Consider the following 19,638-nt stretch of genomic DNA (forward strand, 5'->3'; position numbering starts at 1 on the left):
GCACAGTTACAGTCATCAACGCTCTGGATAACATGAAAACAGCCAGTTAAGTGAAATGGTCAGAGTTTGGGTGGTGGCTAGAGCTGAAGATGATTCTTATGGCATTGCACACACACGGTCAGTGTGAACCAGAGTGACTTGACACAATGGGCCAAGCAAGCTCTACAAACAAAACAAAACTGACACAGGACATCTTATTTAATTTAAGGGGTAGCAGATGGCTGGCTCGCTAGCTAACAGTGCATTTATGATCTGTGTGTAGTAATGTTTTCTCAGAATGCCATTTTGCATTGCTAGTTATAGCCTAATGTTAGCTAGCTAACTAGCAAACATTAAACCTATTTAGATAGATATGACAATCAGTTTGTATTGCTAGTACTCTATGGATATAGTGAATTGTTTAGTTAGCTAGCCACATGTCCAAACAAAAGACCCCAAGTTAAAGCTTACTGTTAGCTAGCAAGCTGACGTTAGGCGGCTGGCTCGCTAGCTAACATTATGCTTCTGGTCTGTGTGTAGTAAGGTTATCTCAGAATGCCATTTTCGTTTCAGTTTTAGTGTTAGAGACTGAAAAAAGCCTAAGGCTAAGAGCCTTTCATGTGTTGTATAGGTTTTGTATTTCTGGGATGTCACTTCTTGCCAGTGATGCATAAGGTGATGGGTCAGGTCATAGGTTAGGTTAAGCATCCTGATTAGTGTCCCGCTCCTTGAAAGCAGTAGCTCTAGCCTTTAGCTCAGTGCAGATGTTGCTTGTGTGGCTGGACTTCTGTTTGGAATATATACATACGTACGGTCACTGTGAGGATGACGTCGTTGATGCACTTATTAATGAAGCTGTGACTGATGTGTTAAACTCCTCAATGCCATCGGGTGAATCCCGTGTGTTCCAGTCTGTGCTAGCAAAACAGTCCTGTAGCTTAGTATCCACTTCATCTGACCTCTTCTGTATTGAGTGTGTCACTGGTACTTCCTGTTTGAGTTTTTTCTTGTCAGCAGGAATTAGGAGGATAGAGATATTGTCAGATGTGCCAAATAGATCTTTGTATGATTCTCTATGTAAAGGTGATCTAGAGTTTTTTTTTCTTTATTCGCACGCTGGTAAAAATCCGGTCAAATAGCGTGGTCTACAGCTTATCATGAGGTACTCTATCTCAGGCGAGCAAAACCTTCCTTAGTATTAGAGATCACCCACCAGCTGTTGTTGACAAAGAGACACACCCCAAGCCCCCTGGTCTTACCAGAGGCTGCTATTCTGTTTTACCCATGCACGGTAAACCCAGATAACTATATATTATCCATGTTATTTTTCAGACACGACTCATTGAAACATAGAATATTAGATTTGTTGTCCGGTTTATAGGATAGTTTTGAATGGAGCTCATCCAGTATATTCTCCAGTGATGACATGTTTGCCAGTAGAACGGAGGGTAAAGGCGAATTATCCACTTGTCAGGTATCCCACTCGCCGGCCTCTTCCTACAAATGAAGGGGATTTGGGTCTGGTCCGGGAAGAGCATTATGTCCTTCACATCCGACTCATTGAAGAATAAATCCTCATCCAGATCAAGGTGAGTACTCACTGATCTGATGTCTAGAAGTTATTTTCCGTCATAGGATATGATTGTGGAAACATTACGGACAAAAAAAGTTAAAATCAACGCAAAAAAAAAACACAAAATAGCACAGGAGGCCGCACTCCCATCCCATCATCGACCCTCCTCTCCACCACTCGACTGTCTAAATCTCTCTTTCTCTCACATCCTACAGTACCCTCTACCTTTCCCTTATTCCACATTCATCCCCTCTCTTTCTCCTCTCCTCCATCTTCAACCTATCTTTCTCTCTTTTGCCTTTCTCCAAGCCTACCCACTACCTCTCCCCAACCTCTTCTCTGCTGGAGTTTTCCAGCTGTTGTGTGTGTTTAAAATGTCTAGTGTTTGTCCATATATGTGTTCAGTGCATGTACCTTTATTTTTGTAACTAGTGCTTTTTTCCCTTCTCTCTCAGTGTTGTCTGGCAGCCCCATGCCCAGGAGGATGGTGTGTCATATGGCTACGCCGAGGTCTATGGGCAGTGTTAAAAAAAATAGTGACTCAAATATTTGTCAAAAATATTTTTTTTCAGTGGCAATTGACAAGACTATAACTGACTAAATAGGCCCAGAAAAACCTATAACCTAACAGAAATTGTTTTTCCTTTCAGTGTTCTAAAACTGGAGGAGACTAAATTATCTCAGAGACTAAAATCTGACTACTGAGTGGACTGGACAAGAGTTTTTAGAGAGATTGAGAGCTTTTCAGTTATAAGCACAATTAACATTAGCAGCACAGATGAGCAACACAGTTGTGTTCAGCAGTGGGAAGGACACCCCACACCCGGCACACACAACCTAGCCTACATCAGCTGGTGAGCTGCGGGGGAGCAAGCGATGAGAGTAAGCAGACAGGCTCCATCTCTAATTATACACATCGAGAAGGCGACGCTCTTGCCTTCCAGTAGCTAACGAGTCACCAGTTGCCTGGTTAAGAAACACGAGCTGCTTTACAAAATTAAAAACACTAGCCGCATTAAGTGTAATAGTAAAACAACAGTCTAGTTATTTTTCTCTCCCTCGAGTGTAGAAACGTTTTTGAATTTGTAGTCTCTATCAACCCTCACACATTCCCCACCGCTTTCATAGCCTATATGCAAACATTTTGTGGCACAGAAAGAATGTAAAATGGATAGCAAACAGTTTATTGACTAAATCTCTCTTGCCACTACAGTATATCTTTATTTTTAGTTAATGTGGACCCAGTGACTGAGACTTGAGCATGGGGACTTCAGTCATAGGGACACGTAACTCAACTCGTGACTTGAGCATTGGTGACTCTGACTTGGACTCGGACTCGAGCACAGGGGACTTGGGACTCGATACAGACTTGAGGTTTAGTGAATCGATTACATCACTAGGCAAAACAGTCATTAGCTCCCGTTCAAAGTCATTAGCCCCCATTTGACTTTTGGACATCAATGTGGCTGTGGCGTTTGTGGAACGTTGAAATAATGGCAATGACGTGACCGAGTGATGCAACCAATACTACTTTGCGACACCAGCTGGCGTGTCTGTTTGTATTGCAAATGTATTGTGCAATATCTGCGTAGACTGAATTAGGAATTTACATGGTCAAATAATTGTTCTATATTGTTATATTTTTCTCATATTTCTTCTGTTGGGAAGAGAACAGGATGTTATGCAAAAAAAAGTATATTGGAAGGACAAGGCTTTGTTTGTTTGTGCACATGGAAGTCAGTGGTTTATGTTTACTAGAGGTAAACATAGGAGAGGCATTTGAACGTATTTTCTTTTTTTTATCAAAATGCGTTTTTGAAAAATGTGAACTTTCATGTGCCTTAACAACAAATGTGCATGCCTTCTGTAAATACAAATACAATTGTTAAATTACAAGCCTAGTTGGTTAAGCCACGTAAAAAGTCAGGAACCTTCCCGCTAGCCATGATTGATTGGCTGAGATAATGGACGGCCTGGACATACCAAGAGATGAGTTAAGATTGGTCTGCCATGTAGCACGCTTCTCTGTAACATGAACTGCTCTGTATGTGTAGATAATAATCCTTTCTAATGCTGATTTTTTTTGAAAGAACTGCAAAAGTGTTGCTAAAGCTCTCCACTTTCTGGAGGACCGAGTTTTGAAATCGGTGGAAACAGAGCATGATAGCTAAGAAGAAGGAGAAAATTCTGGCATTTGTTTGCAAAAAATGTGGAGGGAGTCAAAGAGAACACATGCTGTTATATAAAACACCTGCCTCCGGATTACATCTTCAAACTAAGGGCAACCATGATATCCATGACAGAGAGAGCGTTCATCCATGTATACGGTTACGAGAGTTTAGTTAGCTACATTTTCAGATATTATACGTTTCTAATTTTTTCAGAAAGTCGTGGCTGCCCGACATGATTCAAGCTCATGACAATATTTATATTCAACATGCCCTACTACCTAAGCACTGCCTGGAAAACGCTACTTTAGCTCTCTCTAAATCATCTCACAGTATCTCTGTGATTTGGCTCAACATTAGAAATGTAGTTCTGCAAGTTCATGATTGACTTACACACAGTTCAGATGCAGAATTTATGGTGAGTTGAACAGAATAGAAATTAAGAGCGGGCTGGCACGGTTAAGAGCTGAGTAGAAATTAAGAGTGGGGCTGGCAAGGTTAAGAGCTTTGCTTGATATACTGATTGGTTTCATACAACTGCTCTCAACCCCGCAGCAGACTTTGGGTAGAATTCAAGCATAACAACAACCTCTCACAGAAGTGTTCCACCTGCGAATCTGAGGCCATGATTGTGCTTCCGTTGTGGGTGTGGTAGAGAAGCAACCTTTATTTGCATGCAATTAACATACACTGAGTGTACAAAACATCAAGAACATCTGCTTTATCCATGACACACTGCAGACTGACCAAATGAACCCAGGTGAAAGCTATGATCCCTTATTGATGTCAAGTTTATAGTTTTAATGTCACATGCACAACTAAAGTGAAATACCTTTCTTGCAAACTCAAAACCCAATAGAAAACTATTTCAAGATATAAGAAAAGGAAATATGAACTAATTAATAAAGTAAGTAATCAAGCATACTACATACAGGACATTTAAAGTCAGTCCCAAACCATATTTACATCAAATCAACAGGATGAATCCACTTCAATCAGTTTAGATGAAGGAGAGGAGACAGGTTAAAGAAGGATGTTTAAGCCTTGAGACAATTGAGAAATGGATTGTGCATGTGTGCCATTCAGAGGGTGAATGAGCAAGACTAAAGAGTTAAGTGCCTTTGAACGGTGTATGGTAGCAGGTGCCGGGCGCACCGGTTTGTGTCAAGAACTGCAACGCTGGTGGGTTTTTCATGCTCAAAGGAAATCCAGCCAACTTGACACAACTGTGCAAAGCATTGGAGTCAACATGGGCCAGCGTCCCTCTGGAATGCTTCGCCACCTTGTAGAGTCCATGCCCCAACGAATTGAGGCTGTCCTGAGACCAAAAGGGGGAAGGGGAGAAACTCAATATTAGGAAGGTGTTCCTACCAATGTTCCTTCAAATTGTTTTCCGCAGTTAACAAATTTTAGGTCTAGAACTTTGTGAAAACTTCCAGCTAGCGTTTACTGTGAAAAATGAGGTTGTACAGATTTAAACAGTGGCCATGTAGGCTACTACTTATTTGATCATAATGTAGGCCTACCAGAAGGGCCTACCATCAAAAACATTGGAGGAAATATATCCAATAACTTTTGAACATGAAAATAGCTGTTCTATCATTCAGCCTGCAATAGCAGCCAATGTGTGGTGTTCAATGTAGGCCTACATTCCATGAGACTTTTGAAAAAAACATTACGTTTTCACTGCATAATATTTAGATGTAGTCCATTTTCAGTTTTCAAAGAAGTGACTGCTAAATGCTAACTCCCGTTTGTATAAGCTAATAGCATAGCTAGCATAGAGAAATCAGTGGGGGTCAAAGTCATTTTTAACTGTAATGCAGTTGATTGGTGACGATGACATTAACCTGTACTGGGGAATGACATCCATACAAGCATTTTACCTTAACATTGTGTGAAATACACATACAAACAATAGCATAAGTGTAGGCTAATTTTGCTGGGGGGGCAATGAGAATATTTGGGATCTTTCCCCCATGGCATCTTTCCCCCATGGCATCTTTCCCCCATTCGGTTCCCTGGCATTGACATTGTTTTGGTCGAGTTCCATTGACCTCTTTATCACATCTATCCCGCTCTTCCAAAGAGAAAGTGATGTTTTTTTTGTTTGGTCAGCCGATAGAGCGCTGTTTGAACTAGGGTTAAGAGAGATAGTCTTTGTAGTCTCTTTCTCACCAGAGACTCATAGCGCTCTGCATGGTCCAACCATGGTGAAGATAGGGTGACTTTAAGAAGGGACTAGTCATGTTGCAGAGAGACTGTCTAGGCCCTGAATTGACCATTAAGACAACATCAACACTTTCTCCTTCTTTTCTTACCCTGTCAGTCCTTTCCTTGTTTCTGTGAGGTGACACGTGTAGCAAGTTCCTTTCAGTGCTAACAATACCTCTCTTCTTTTTTCCCCCTAGAAACGATCTCCCTGTATTTTGTACAGACATCCCTTGAGAGTGTACCTCTCTCCCCAGCACCCAGCAGCACTGTCAGGTCTGGTAATTGAGTCTTACTGACGCTATCGTGGTGTTCTGTTCCACTCCGTCTCCCTACCAGAGTCTAGGGTTGTGCCCTAAATGACACCCTATTTCCCTAGTGCACTATTTTTGACCAGAGACCTATGGGCCCTGGTCAAGGTATTATGGTGCCATTTTGGACACAGACTGGCTGCAACCACATGCAATTACCAGCTGCAGCTCCCCAGTGGCTTCAGTTCAGGCGCACGAGCACACACACGCACATGCACACACACCAATTCCACGCCCAGTTGCAGCTGTTAACTAATTCATTTGGTTCACGTGCTACAACATTGACACAGACAACACTCAGGATTACTTCTGTAGCAAATCATCAAAGCAAGCGAGGAGACACTGCTGTCTTTTGTCAGTTGAATCCACTTGTAGAAGGAAGGTTACGCAAGCATACTGTATACTGTAACTGATGAACCCTGATCCTTCTTCATTTATCTTTGATGTACCTGCAAGGAGAGGGACATTTATTCGTGCACAAACGTGAACATCCCAGTTAACCTCTCTGACCTCTGAGATTGTGTGTGTGTGTGTGCGTGTGTGCCAGTCTGGGGATGGCCAGGCAGCCGACCACACCCTTATCTTCACCTGTCCTGTCAGAGGCTAACTTCAGTGTCTTCCTGAGACGACGAAAAGGGATGCAGGGAGAATAGAGTGGAGGGGATGTGGAGGGGGGAGGTGAGACGGGATAATGCTATCTGTGTCACACACTTTGGGAGGGATGTAGGAGGAGGAGGAGGAGGAGGAGGGGGAGGGATATGAGGGTGAGGAGGCAAGGAAGGATACAGGGGGAAGGAAGGATATGAGTAGGGGAGGAGAGTGACGAGGTGATGCTATCTGTGTCAGACACTCAGGGAAGAGGGGGGAGGAGGCACCGGGAGAGAAGGGGACAGGAGGGGAGGCAAGGGGAGGTGAGGAGGGAGGAAAAGAGCGATGGAGGGTGGAGTTGACGGGACGATGCTATCTGTGTCAACCAGTCAGGGAGGAGAGGAAAAGAGGAGGGTTCAATTAGGGAGACCAATGTCACCGTGCATAGAGCTCCTAGGTTAGTACAGTAAACTAAACCTGAAACTAAAATGAAAACGAATATCTTTGACTCCAAAACAAAATAAAATAAAACACAACCATTATGAATTATGTTAAGTAAAAAACATATTTTGTGCAAAAATCGAATGGGGTTTTCAATTGGGTTTTGAAGCATTTTTTCTCATGTGTATTTTTAAGCTTCTGAATTTGGCAGGTCACAATGAGTGAGACTTTGTAAGAGTCAGTGAGATTACTTTGCCAAGAGCAGCACCGCAGATATTGGGCACGTTTGAGTGGTAAGGCAAAAGCAATCGACTGTAGATAAAAGTCAAAGATTGAAGTCAGGGGAGGTGCATCTGCAACAGCCGAAAGTCAGACACTAATGTGGTTTTCCAACAGCAAGGCTCAGATAAACATGGCAGTGCTGTTAACCTTTCTGATCTCCCCATCCCGGATCCGGGTTCGTGAATACAGACTCAAGCTCATTACCATAACGCAACGTTAACTATTCATGAAAATCGCAAATGAAATGAAATAAATATGCCATCTCTCAAGCTTAGCCTTTTGTTAACAACACTGTCATCTCAGATTTTCAAAATATGCTTCTCAACCATTGCAAAACAAGCATTTGTGTAACAGTATTGATGGCTAACGTAGCATTTAGCATTAGCATTCAGCTGGCAACATTTACACAAAAAAACAGAAAAGCATTCAAAAAAATCATTTACCTTTGAAGAACTTCAGATGTTTTCAATGAGGAGACTCTCAGATAGCAAATGTTCAGTTTTTCCTGAAAGATTATTTGTTTAGGACAAATCGCTCCGTTTTCTGCGTCACGTTTAGCTATGAAAAAACCCCTGTATCCAGGATTGTGTAAATCTATCAGCAAGCTCATTAGCATAACACAACGTTAACTATTTATGAAAATCGCAAATGAAATGAAATAAATATGCCATCTCTCAAGCTTAGCCTTTTGTAAACAACACTGTCATCTCAGATTTTCAAAATATGCTTCTCAACCATAGGAAAACAATAATTTGTGTAAAAGTAGCTAGCTAGAGTTAGCATTTCGCGTTAGCATTTAGCGTTAGCATTAGCGTTAGCATCCAGCACGCAACATTAACAAAAACATAAAAGCCTTCAAATAAAATCATTTACCTTTGAAGAACTTCTGATGTTTTCAATGAGGATACTCTCAGTTAGATAGCAGATGCTCAGTTTTTCCAAAAAGATTCCTTGTGTATTAGAAATAGCTCCGTTTTATACATCACATTTGGCTACCAAAAAAAATCCATAAATTCAGTCCTCAAAACGCAAACTTTTTTCCAAATTAACTCCATAATATCGACTGAAAACATGGCAAACGTTGTTTAGAATCAATCCTCAAGGTGTTTTTCACATATCTCTTCATTGATACATCGTTCTTGGACACATGCTTTCTCTCCTGAATCCCAGGAGAAAATGACCGCACCTGAAGATTACGCACAAATTTAGACAAAGGACACCGGGCGGACCTCTGGAAAATGTAGTCTCTTATGGCCAATCTTCCAATGATATGCCTACAAATACGTCACAATGCTGCTAAGACCTTGGGCGAACGACAGAAAGTGTAGGCTCATTCCTTGCGCAATCACAGCCATATAAGGAGAGAATGGAAAACAGAGCTTCAGAAATTCTGCTAATTCCTGGGTGATGCATCATCTTGGTTTCGCCTGTAGAATGAGTTCTGGGGCACTTACAGACAAAATCTTTGCAGATTCTGAAACTTCAGAGTGTTTTCTTTCCAAAACTGTCAAGAATATGCATAGTCGAGCATCTTTTCGTGACAAAATATCGCGCTTAAAACGGGAACGTTTTTTATCCAAAAATGAAATAGCGCCCCTAGAGCTCTAAGAGGTTAATAAAAGGTTTTCTTTAAAATGTTGAAATAAACATGTATCTAACCCCCATATCACACACTCACAAACTGAAATCATAATATAATGTTATGTGTGTACTGTATGTAGCAGACATGAGTCGTCATGGTCATGTGATGGGTAGCCCTGCCTGCGACTACAAAGTCAGTGTTGGCCTTCGGGCCGAAAGGGAATTTCCTTTTGGTCTAATGGTCAAGACGATGGTTTCTCCCACGGTACACCCGGGTTCATATCCCAATTGTTGCATATACACATTGTACAATCACTTAGTGACAGAGCCAAAAATATAATATTTCATAAATCACAGCAAATTGGTCAAACAATAACACCCTAATGACTGGTTGATAATACAGCCTCCCATAATGCAGGCGAAGGCTTCAAGACAAAGGTAATGAAGAACAGTTGCAGTTGACTGCTGTCAGAAATTGATGACATCATTATTTTTGTAAAGTTTATGCAGTCAACATACAGTCAGTCGCATGTCGGACAATTTTTATCTCCATAAAAGCAAAACACTTTGAAAGGCGGCGACCATCGAAAATGATCCTCTCAAATGCGTCCATTGAAATGAGCAGATGCAAGACTGCTCTCACACTGACCTACAGATACTAAATCTACTGCTAATTCAGAGACATAATGAACTCCAGTCAGTCAGTCCTTACGGTAATAGGGCCTGCTGTTGCGTTCCAATTGGCACCATATTCCCTACATAGAGCCCTATGGGCCCTCATCAAGAGTAGTGCACTATAAAGGGAATAGGGTGCCATTTGGGACGCGAACCTAATGTTCAGACAGAACGAGGGGAACTCATTGAGCATATTCATTCATTCCGATTGGAGAGGTGAACCAGCGCAAAAATTTTGCATCTTCCATATTAAAGCAATTTTTCAGGAACGTCGCTCTGCTTACAAATGCACTCATTAGCATTCACCACATGAATATTGGCCTTTCTTTCTACCCAGACTAGGTTCCATGCCAGATTCACCTATAAGTAATTATTCAACTTCCTCCTTCTACAATGCAGATAGCAACGTGATCACCAGAGGAGAGGAGGTATCCATCCAAACAAAAAGGTGGATAGAAAACTCAAGGATTGGCCTCATTATTCTCAATAGCTTTCACGATAGCTTTCCAGAAAGTGTATAAGTGTTTTATACTATTTACTAGATCATTGAGGTGTTGCTATGGTGGTAATCAAAATAAAACATAGGCTATAAGTAATTTTGTATTATTTCTATTATTCTCAAAGATGATTTGATGAATCAGGGTTAAGGGGATAGAAGCTGTAGGCTGAATGTAAATGATTAAACAATGCTGAGCCCTGTGTCCCCCGTCATCCCCATCTGGCCCAGGTGAAGATCATCTGTAGATACAGATATAGGATCTTCATTTGATCACCCAGTTGCAGGAGAACTTTCCCTCAATGCAGGAAATGTAAAACTTGTAGTGGTTTTTAGGTTTAAAAAGGTATCTGAAGTTTGTCATTTCCATATTGAAATTTCAGATGTGATTTTCCATTATACAACATGTGTCAATCAATCAAATGTATTTATAAAGAACTTCATACATCAGCTGATGTCACAAAGTGCTGTACAGAAATCCAGCCTAAAACCTCAAACAGCAAGAAATGCAGGTGTAGAAGCACGGTGGCTAGGAAAAACTCCATAGAAAGGCCAGAACCTAGGAAGAAACCTAGAGAGGAACCAGGCTATGAGGGGTGGCCAGTCCTCATCTGGCTTTGCCGGGTGGAGATTATAACAGAACATGGCCAAGATGTTCAAATGTTCACAGTGGTTATCGAGGGTGCAACAGGTCAACACCTCAGGAGTAAATGTCAGTTGGCTTTTCATAGCCGATCATTCAGAGCATCTCTACCACTCCTGCTGTCTCTAGAGAGTTGAAAACAGCAGGTTTGGGACAGGTAGCACGTCCGTCCAGTGAACAGGTCAGGGTTCCATAGCCGTAGGCAGAACAGTTGAAACTGGAGCAGCAGCACAGCCAGGTGGACAGCAAGGAGTCGCCAGGTGGACAGCAAGGAGTCACCAGGTGGTCGAGAGAGAGAGAGAGAGAGAGAGCATATTTAAATTCACACAGGACACCGGATAAGACAGGAGAAATACTCCAGATATAACAGACTGACCCTAGCCCCCCGACACATAAACTACTGCAGCATAAATACTGGAGGCTGAGACAGGAAAGTTCGGGAGACAAAACCACTGCAAAAATGTTGACTACATAATCATTCACACTTCCTTTCAATGCAGGATTATTTTCCTGCTATAGCAAACAGTCTCAAATTAAAATATTTAATCTGTAGCACACACACACACACACACCTGCTGCCAGGTGACCTGTCACCGACTAGTCTCAACAGGATGGTCAGACGGTTGTCTTATGTCTTTTTTGGGGGCATCTGTACTTTACTGTTTGTATGTTTGTCAACTTCTACTTCACTACATTCCTAAAGATAACTATGTACTTTTTACTACATACATTTTTCCTAACAACCAAAAGTACTAGTTACATTTTGAATGCTTAGCAGGACAGGAAAGTTGTCTAATTCACACACTTATCAAGAGAACATCCCTGGTCATCCCTACTGCCTCTGATCTGGCAGACTCACTAAACACATGGTTTGTTTGTAAATGATGTCTGAGGGTTGGTGCATGCCCCTGGCTATCCATAAAAAATGTTTTAAACGAAAATGAAGCCATCTGTTTTGCTTAATGTAAGGAATTTGACATTGTACATACTTAAGTATATTTTAGCAAGTACATTTACTTTTGATACCTAAGTATATTTTAAACCAAATACTTTGACTTTTAATCAAGTAGTATTTTACTGTATTTTACTCACTTTTACTTGAGTCATTTTCTATTAGGGTATCTTTACTTTTACTCAAGTATGACAATTGGGCACTTTTTCCACCACTGCTGACCTAAAACCAAACCGCTGTCTGTTTTAACGGATCGCAGACGGCAGATGGTACTGTGGCCCCAGCTGTAAGAGAGCCGTCATAAAACTACTTTCATTGCCTGTACAGCAGGCCAATACATGTTTTAAAGTTGCTTCCTCTAAGTGCACCATCCACCAAGTGCTTTATTCAGAGCATCTGAGTAAAACATGTGATTCAAGTCTAACCATAAAAGACCCATACATTTCACTCTCTCACAAATTCAGACGAATGCGATATTATCACGATTTCCTCAAACTAACTGCCAAACCCAGCGGTTTCCTTCCAAAAGCTTCTGTTTTGCATATTGTGGTGAGGTTGGTAAGTTCATCATTGAATCAGAGTCTTCGATCCTGTGAAGGAAGACACATATGCAGGAAAAGTAGTTACAGTAAGAGTTATGGGTACCACACTACACTGCTCAGAATGGCTGAGGTGGTCTGGTTGGAGCTGGTGCACGCTGCAGACCACATCAGAATGCACAAATGTGCCACCCTGACAGTAAACATGTCATTTCCTCTCTGCCTTTGCTACCTGTGTGTCATTGTGGCGGGTAACTGGCTGGTTAATATCCTGCATTTCACATGAATCTTGTTCAGACTTGAAGAAAGTCAGAGACCTAAGTGGACTTATGCATCTTCCTTTTCATAGCTCTTACTTACTTACTGACTTTATTGTCCCCATGGGGAAATTTTGTTGCAGTGTCATGTGCACATTTAAAGTGGCATTTAAACACAAAACAAAATTGACAATACAACTTTCATAACAGTTACGCAGCAATGAAAATAATAATAGTAAGAAATAAGCAATAAAACATGAAATAAAAAATAAGAAAAGACTAGCCTGCTGGCCTTACGGAGTCAATGAGAACATTCGCCCGAGCTATTTAGGAGGGATATCACACCTGGCACAAATTATTGTCTCGTTCTGTTTTTCCTGCTGAGGGGTGCCCTATACCTGCACCCAGAGGGGAGGAATTCAAAGTCCAGGTACTTTGAAGGGTGACTTGGGTCTAAAATTATTTTGTGAGCCTTACAGACCTTAGAGATCTCATCCAGGCCTGTCTGTTTGACTCCAAATACCTTGCTTGCTGTGGTAATAATCCTTCTCAGCTCTATATTATGCATCTTCCTTTTCATAGCTCTATATTACTCCAGTTATTCTGTGGTTCTAGTAGCTAGCTACACCATACCTTCCTCTCTAGTGTGATCTCTTCCCTCCCTCAACTCAACGGTTTCCAGTGGAGAGATGGAGAGATCCTCCCCCACCCACCTGATTGGAGTCAGTTACACAGTAAGATGCTGTAAGATGTGGTTATAGGAAAAAGTGTGGGCAGAAAACATTGACCTTTACCTATGCTAGAGGCTCTGCATCATAACATTCACACCTGGCTTCTGCCTCACTGGCATAATAATGAGCATACAATAACAAAATGGTTTTAAGCTGCATACCATATCAAGTTGTGGAGAAGTACAGATCAGGGTTGGGTTCTAAAAAAATATCCAAACCTTTGAACATCCCACGGAGCACCATAGAATCCGTTTATTTATTTTTTTAAAGAATATGGCACCACAGAAAACCTGCCAAGAGAGGGCTGCCCACCAAAATAAAATTAAAAATTAAAAAATGAAAAGCTCCACAGCGGAGATTGGAGTATCTGTCCAAAGGGCATGTGGGAGACTCCCCAAACATATGGAAGAAGGTACTCTGGTCAGATGAGACTAAAATGTAGCTTTTTGGCCATCAAGGAAAACGCTATGTCTGGTGCAAAACCAACACCCCTCATCATCAACATCATCCCCACAGTGAAGCGTGATGGTGGCAGCATCATGCTGTGTGATGTTTTTCATCTGCAGGGACTGAGAAACTGGTCAGAATTGAAGGAATGATGGATGGTGCTAAATACAGGGAAATTCTTGAGGGAAACCGGTTTCAGTCTTCCAGAGATTTGAGACTGGGACAGAGGTTCACCTTACGGCAGAACAAAGACCCTAAGCATACTGCTAAAGCAACACTCAAGTGGTTTAAGGGGAAACATTTAAATGTCTTGGAATGGCCTAGTCAAAGCCCAGACCTCAATCCAATTGAGAATCTGTGGTATGACTTAAAGATTGCTGTACACCAGCGGAACCCATCCAACTTGAAGGAGCTGGAGCAGTTTTGCCTTGAAGAATGGGCAAAAATCAGTGGCTAGATGTGCCAAGCTTATAAAGACATACCCCAAGAGACTTGCAGCTGTAATTGCTGCAAAAGGTGGCTCTACAAAGTATTGACTTTGGGGGGGGGGGTGAATAGTTATGCATGTTCAAGTTTTCCGTTTTTTTAGTCTTATTTCTTGTTTGTTTCACAATAAAACATATTTTGCATCTTCAACGTGGTAGGCATGTTATATACATCAAATGATACAAACCCCCTCAAAATAAATATTAATTACAGGTTGTAAGGCAACAAAATAGGAAAAATGCCAAGGGGGTGAATAATTTCGCAAGTCACTTTACCTGGTAACCTCAACCAACACTTTCCTCTAACATCTTTCGACCAAATGCTTTTATGTGACTGTCTTTCTACCTCAAAGCCAACACATATTCCATTTTAACTCCTTCACACAATCATGAACCTATTAAATGTTGTCTCTACAGCAAATAAATGTTGGGGCTTTATGGAGCCATACAATTCCAGACAATTTACTTTATTTGACAGATGATTTATTTAATAAAAATAAAACATCTTTCAGAATTACTGCAACCCATGTTTACGTAAATCAAAATTACTACGTGCAGCTGTGTAACAGTGAATGGATTGCAGTAAAATGGAATTACTCCAGGTTGAGAGAGTTTAAGCCAGACTTACTCAGAGAGTGTGTAGGAGGCAGATGACTCAATCCCAAACCACTAAACAGTCTACCCAGCCCACAGTCTCCATGTTACTGTAGTATCCATGCTACTGTAGGTAGAGACCACTGGAGATATATTGTGGCTCACCCACTAAGAACCAAAGTTACTATAATTCTGTTGGCTTCTCTGAAAAGATTTGCATTCATAGACCTTTGTCCATCTTGTTTTGAGTATTTCCAGTAAGCTGGCTACAAACTGTTCTTTCATACCCAACTAAACTTCACCCAGAGTTCAGAAAGGAAAGAGTAAGTATGACACATCTGGTCAACATGAAAAACAGAATATGTAACAACTAGAAATGTTCCACTGGTTGTCGTGACAACAAAATACCCCTATGATAAAAACCTTCCTAGCATGTCCAATAGAGTTATGCCAGCTATTCTCTCTAAGGCTATAGAGGAGAATGGATTGATGTCCTCCTACCTAGTATAAGCATGTAGAGAATGTTGAAGTCACTTTACAACACACAAGCTGTGACCAATATGATTGGCTATGCATAGTTCATCCAATGTCCTTGGAACTGGTTTGCTTTTATTGTCAGCTTGGCATAGCAAATGGGATTTCATTCAGAACTCTGCAAATGCAGTTTCACTTTGCATTTACCTAAATTAAGATCTGCTGTTTGTTTCCTTGATATTGTTTTAATTACAGTAAACATATACTGTAACATCCCAAAAGTCTCAATCATTCGCTTACTGTTTTCCGATTTCCTTGAATTGTGGCATTGTAACAGACAGCAGTTCCAGTTTCCTATAAATATAGATAGCCATCAGTGGAAAGCAATACAGTTGAGTTGATCCCCTGTGATTTTGCAGGCTCAAGAGCAATCACACCCCTAACCCCAACTCCCTGAAGTGAAACAACTAGTGATCAACACAACCAAAACAAAATGGCCACCCAGTCACCTAGAAATAGATCTAGAGGATGGTCAAATGAACAGCTCTGTAGGAGCTACACTGCTGCTACCAGACACCCAAACACACTGGACACGGAGGTGATGAGATGAGCTAGTCCACCATTACCAAACTTCAAAACCTTTGTGGCATGCACACACACACACACACACACACACACACACACACACACACACGATGAGCTAGTCCACCAGGACTGAGCCTCATGGGTTACATGCAGTTTGAAAACAGTCATTACAACAAATGTGAAGGTACAAACCACTGACAGTGTCTCTTCTTTTCCAGTATTGATTGAAGCACTTGACCATGTTTATTTTATGGTTACTTAAGCCCTGGAGGCCAGAGGGACAGCCAGAGAGAGAAAGTTATGTCTCCTGTTTTCAATGAACGACTTTATAGGAAGACTAAATTTAGTCAGACAAAATATCTCAGACACATGGTGATTTGATCTGCATCCCAAATATCAGCCTTTCCCCAAGCTGACATAGTTCACTACTTTTGACCAGGGCCGATAAGACTCTGGTCAAAAGTAGTACATTATATAAGGAATACGGTGTTAAACTACTTGACCAAAAGTATGTGTACACCACCTCATCAAACATCTCATTCCAAAACCCATAATATGGAGTTTGTCCCCCCTTTGCTGCTATATCAACCTCCACTGTTCTGGGAAGGCTGTCCACTATATGTTGGAACATTGCTTAGGGGACTTCCATTCAGCCACAAGATCGTTAGTGAGGTCGGGTGACTGATTAGCCTAGAACGCAGTCGGCATTCCAAATCATCCCAAAGGTGTTTGATGGGGTTGAGGTCAGGGCTCTGTGCAGGCCAGTCAAGTTATTCCACACTGATCCCGACAAACCATTTCTGTTGCCACAAAGTTGGAAGCACACCATTGTCTTGAATGTCATTGTATGCTGTAGCATGAAGATTTTTCTTCACTGGAACTAAGGGGCCTAGCATCAATTTTTACGCGCTGCATACTTTGGCACTCGCCTGTCCTGTTTGGTGACTTTAAGTTACCTACCACTTCACGGCTGAGCCGTTGTTGATCTTAAATGTTTCCACTTCATAATAACAGCACAGGTGACCGTGCAGCTGTAGCAGGGCAGACATTTGACGAACTGACTTGTTGGAAAGGTGACATCCTATGACTGTGCCACGTTGAAAGTCACTGAGCTCTTCAGTAAGGTCATTCTACTGTCAATGCTTGTCTATGGAGATTGCATGGCTGTGTGCTCGATTTTCTACGCCTATCAGCAACAGGTGTGGCTGAAATAACCAAATCCACTAATTTGAAGGTGTGTCCACATACTTTGTATAGTGTATTTGTGACCCTGCCTTAGTTAGTTTGCTTTCTGAATACATCTATGTTTTCACAGCCCTCACAGGACACATCACATATAGGAATGATTATCTAAACATCAGTTAACAGAAGACATCAAAGAACCATAGAGAATGAAGGAAATGATTGGTTGGAGCGATGGCAGTGCTGCTCTGTGATTGCACTGTGATGTAGTACAAAATGAGACGATATGTCATGTTGTCTATGCAACATTTCTCTCAATAATCTGTTCAATGTTAGTGACCAAGGTCAGGAATGGTGGATTGGGGTTTACTTTACTAGACAGAATGTAGACACTCACAGACGCGCATACACACAAACACACCCATGGACATGTGCGAATACACACACAAATGACAGGGAGGTTCTTGTTAGGAAGAGACAGAGACTTTGTCTTTGCTCTGTGTGGGTGGAGAAATGAATGTCTGATTGTTTATAATCTCTTTATTTTCTTAAAATGCTGTTCCGCAATTTCACAGCCCAATGTCTTTAGACACAAATGAGAATGAATTAAACAGTCATGGGTTTCTCTGTAACGCTCATCTGAAGAAGAGGACCAAAGTGCAGCGTGGTACGTGTTCATGATCATTTATTCAAACTGAACACTGACACAAAATAACAAAGTGGAACAAAACGAAACAGTTCTGTCTAGTGCAGACAGAAAACAACTACCCACAAACCCAGGTGGGAAAAAGGCTTGCTAAGTATGATTCTCAATCAGAGACAGCGATAGACAGCTGCCTCTGATTGAGAACCACACTCGGCCAAACACAAAGAAATAGAAAACATAGAAATAAAGAAACTAGAATGCCCACCCTAGTCACACCATGGCCTAAATAGAGAATAAAAGCCTATAGGCCAGGGAATGACACTCTCTTTGTCTGCATATCTGAAAATCACTTTAACTAAATGAAAATGAACCAAATGTTACCAACTTTGAACTAAGTTATAAACCAATTGTAATAAAGTATTTTGAACCAGCTTTGGAAAGAGCAGACATAGATTAACTCTATCGTAAGAAGCTTATTACGTTTAAATGATAAATTACTTGAAAACAACAAGAGCTCTCTCCAGCTCTACTGAATGTCAGATGCTAGTAACAAAGCTTTATCTTTAGCTGCAGGTTTTTTCTATTAATAATTAATGAACCCGATCATTGGACATACTGCTGACCCGCTGCAATAGAAGACGACTAATGTGTTTACTTCAGGGTTAAAAGCCTGACCGGTTGGTTATCTAACTCCAGCTAAATCAGATATAATAAGGAACACAAATCTCTATCATAATAAAGATGCAGTATGTTGGTAAAAATAGAATTTAGTTGGAGTTGTCATTGACTGCTTCCCGAGCCGAGGGAAGTCGTTTGGGGGGTGGAGGGGTGGGGGGTGGTAGATGTTTTTTTTTGCCTGCGCTGCAGACGGAAATATCGGTCTACTAATACGGGACTGTTAAAGGCATTTACAACATAGATCAAGCCAACATGTTCAATATCTTTCAAACAGCAAATGTACATCTCACAAATAACTTATCAAAGTGGATCACGGATAGGTTTCTGTGAATCTTCAGATACTTACATGGGAACCTTTGTCAGACAGCACTTTTGCTCCAGGATTGGGGAGTAACTGATTACTGGTAATCTGGTTATTAATTGTAATCAGTTACATTACCTGCTAAGAATATTGTAATCAGATTGAGTATACTTTTGAAAAACTAGATGATTATTTTGATTACTTTTAATAGTCCCTGTCACGCCCTGACCTTAGAGATCCTTATTTATTCTCTATGTTTGGTTAGGGTGGGGAAAGCTGTTTTCTATTTTGTTGTTTGGCCGAGTGTGGTTCCCAATCAGAGGAACGGGGGGGGATCAAATAGGGGGGGATCAGCTATAAATTGTGATTTTCCGTTTGGGTTGTGTGGGGTGTTATTTTCTGTTTAGTGTCTGTGCCTGACGGAACTGTTCGCTTTCGTTTTTTGAATTTGTTATTTTTGTTTGAGTGTTTCTTGTAAATAAATATCATGAACACTTTCCACGCTGCGCTTTGGTCCACTCTTCCTTCCACCGACGACGAGCGTTACAGTCCCGCTAATACGGGACTATTAAAGGCCCAGTGCACTACTTTTGTTTTCATTTTTTATAACGATTTTTCAGGGGGGTGCGGCCTTGACTACTTCCCGCGGCTATGACTGCTTCCCAATTAGTACCTATTCCCTACATCAGCGCTCATCAACCCTCTTCCTGGTGAGCTACCGTCCTGTAGGTTTTCGCTCCAACCTTAATCTAGTTCACCTAATTCTAGTAATTGGTTGGTTGATAAACTGAATCAGGTTAGTTACCACTGGGTTTGGAG

At 41.3% G+C, this 19,638-nt stretch overlaps 1 long non-coding RNA gene across 1 annotated transcript; it reads left to right on the forward strand.

Annotated features, from left to right (window-relative positions):
• The first annotated feature begins 1,224 nt into the window (after positions 1-1,224).
• LOC149984669 (uncharacterized) lies at positions 1,225-9,544 on the forward strand. Its single transcript, XR_016494972.1, has 2 exons — positions 1,225-7,694; positions 9,165-9,544. It is a non-coding gene; the product is annotated as an uncharacterized LOC149984669 (long non-coding RNA).
• The last annotated feature ends 10,094 nt before the right edge of the window (positions 9,545-19,638 follow it).

Source organism: Oncorhynchus mykiss, chromosome 3 (assembly GCF_057628025.1).
Source record: "Oncorhynchus mykiss isolate SJ-2025 chromosome 3, ASM5762802v1, whole genome shotgun sequence".
NCBI classification, from domain to species: domain Eukaryota; kingdom Metazoa; phylum Chordata; class Actinopteri; order Salmoniformes; family Salmonidae; genus Oncorhynchus; species Oncorhynchus mykiss.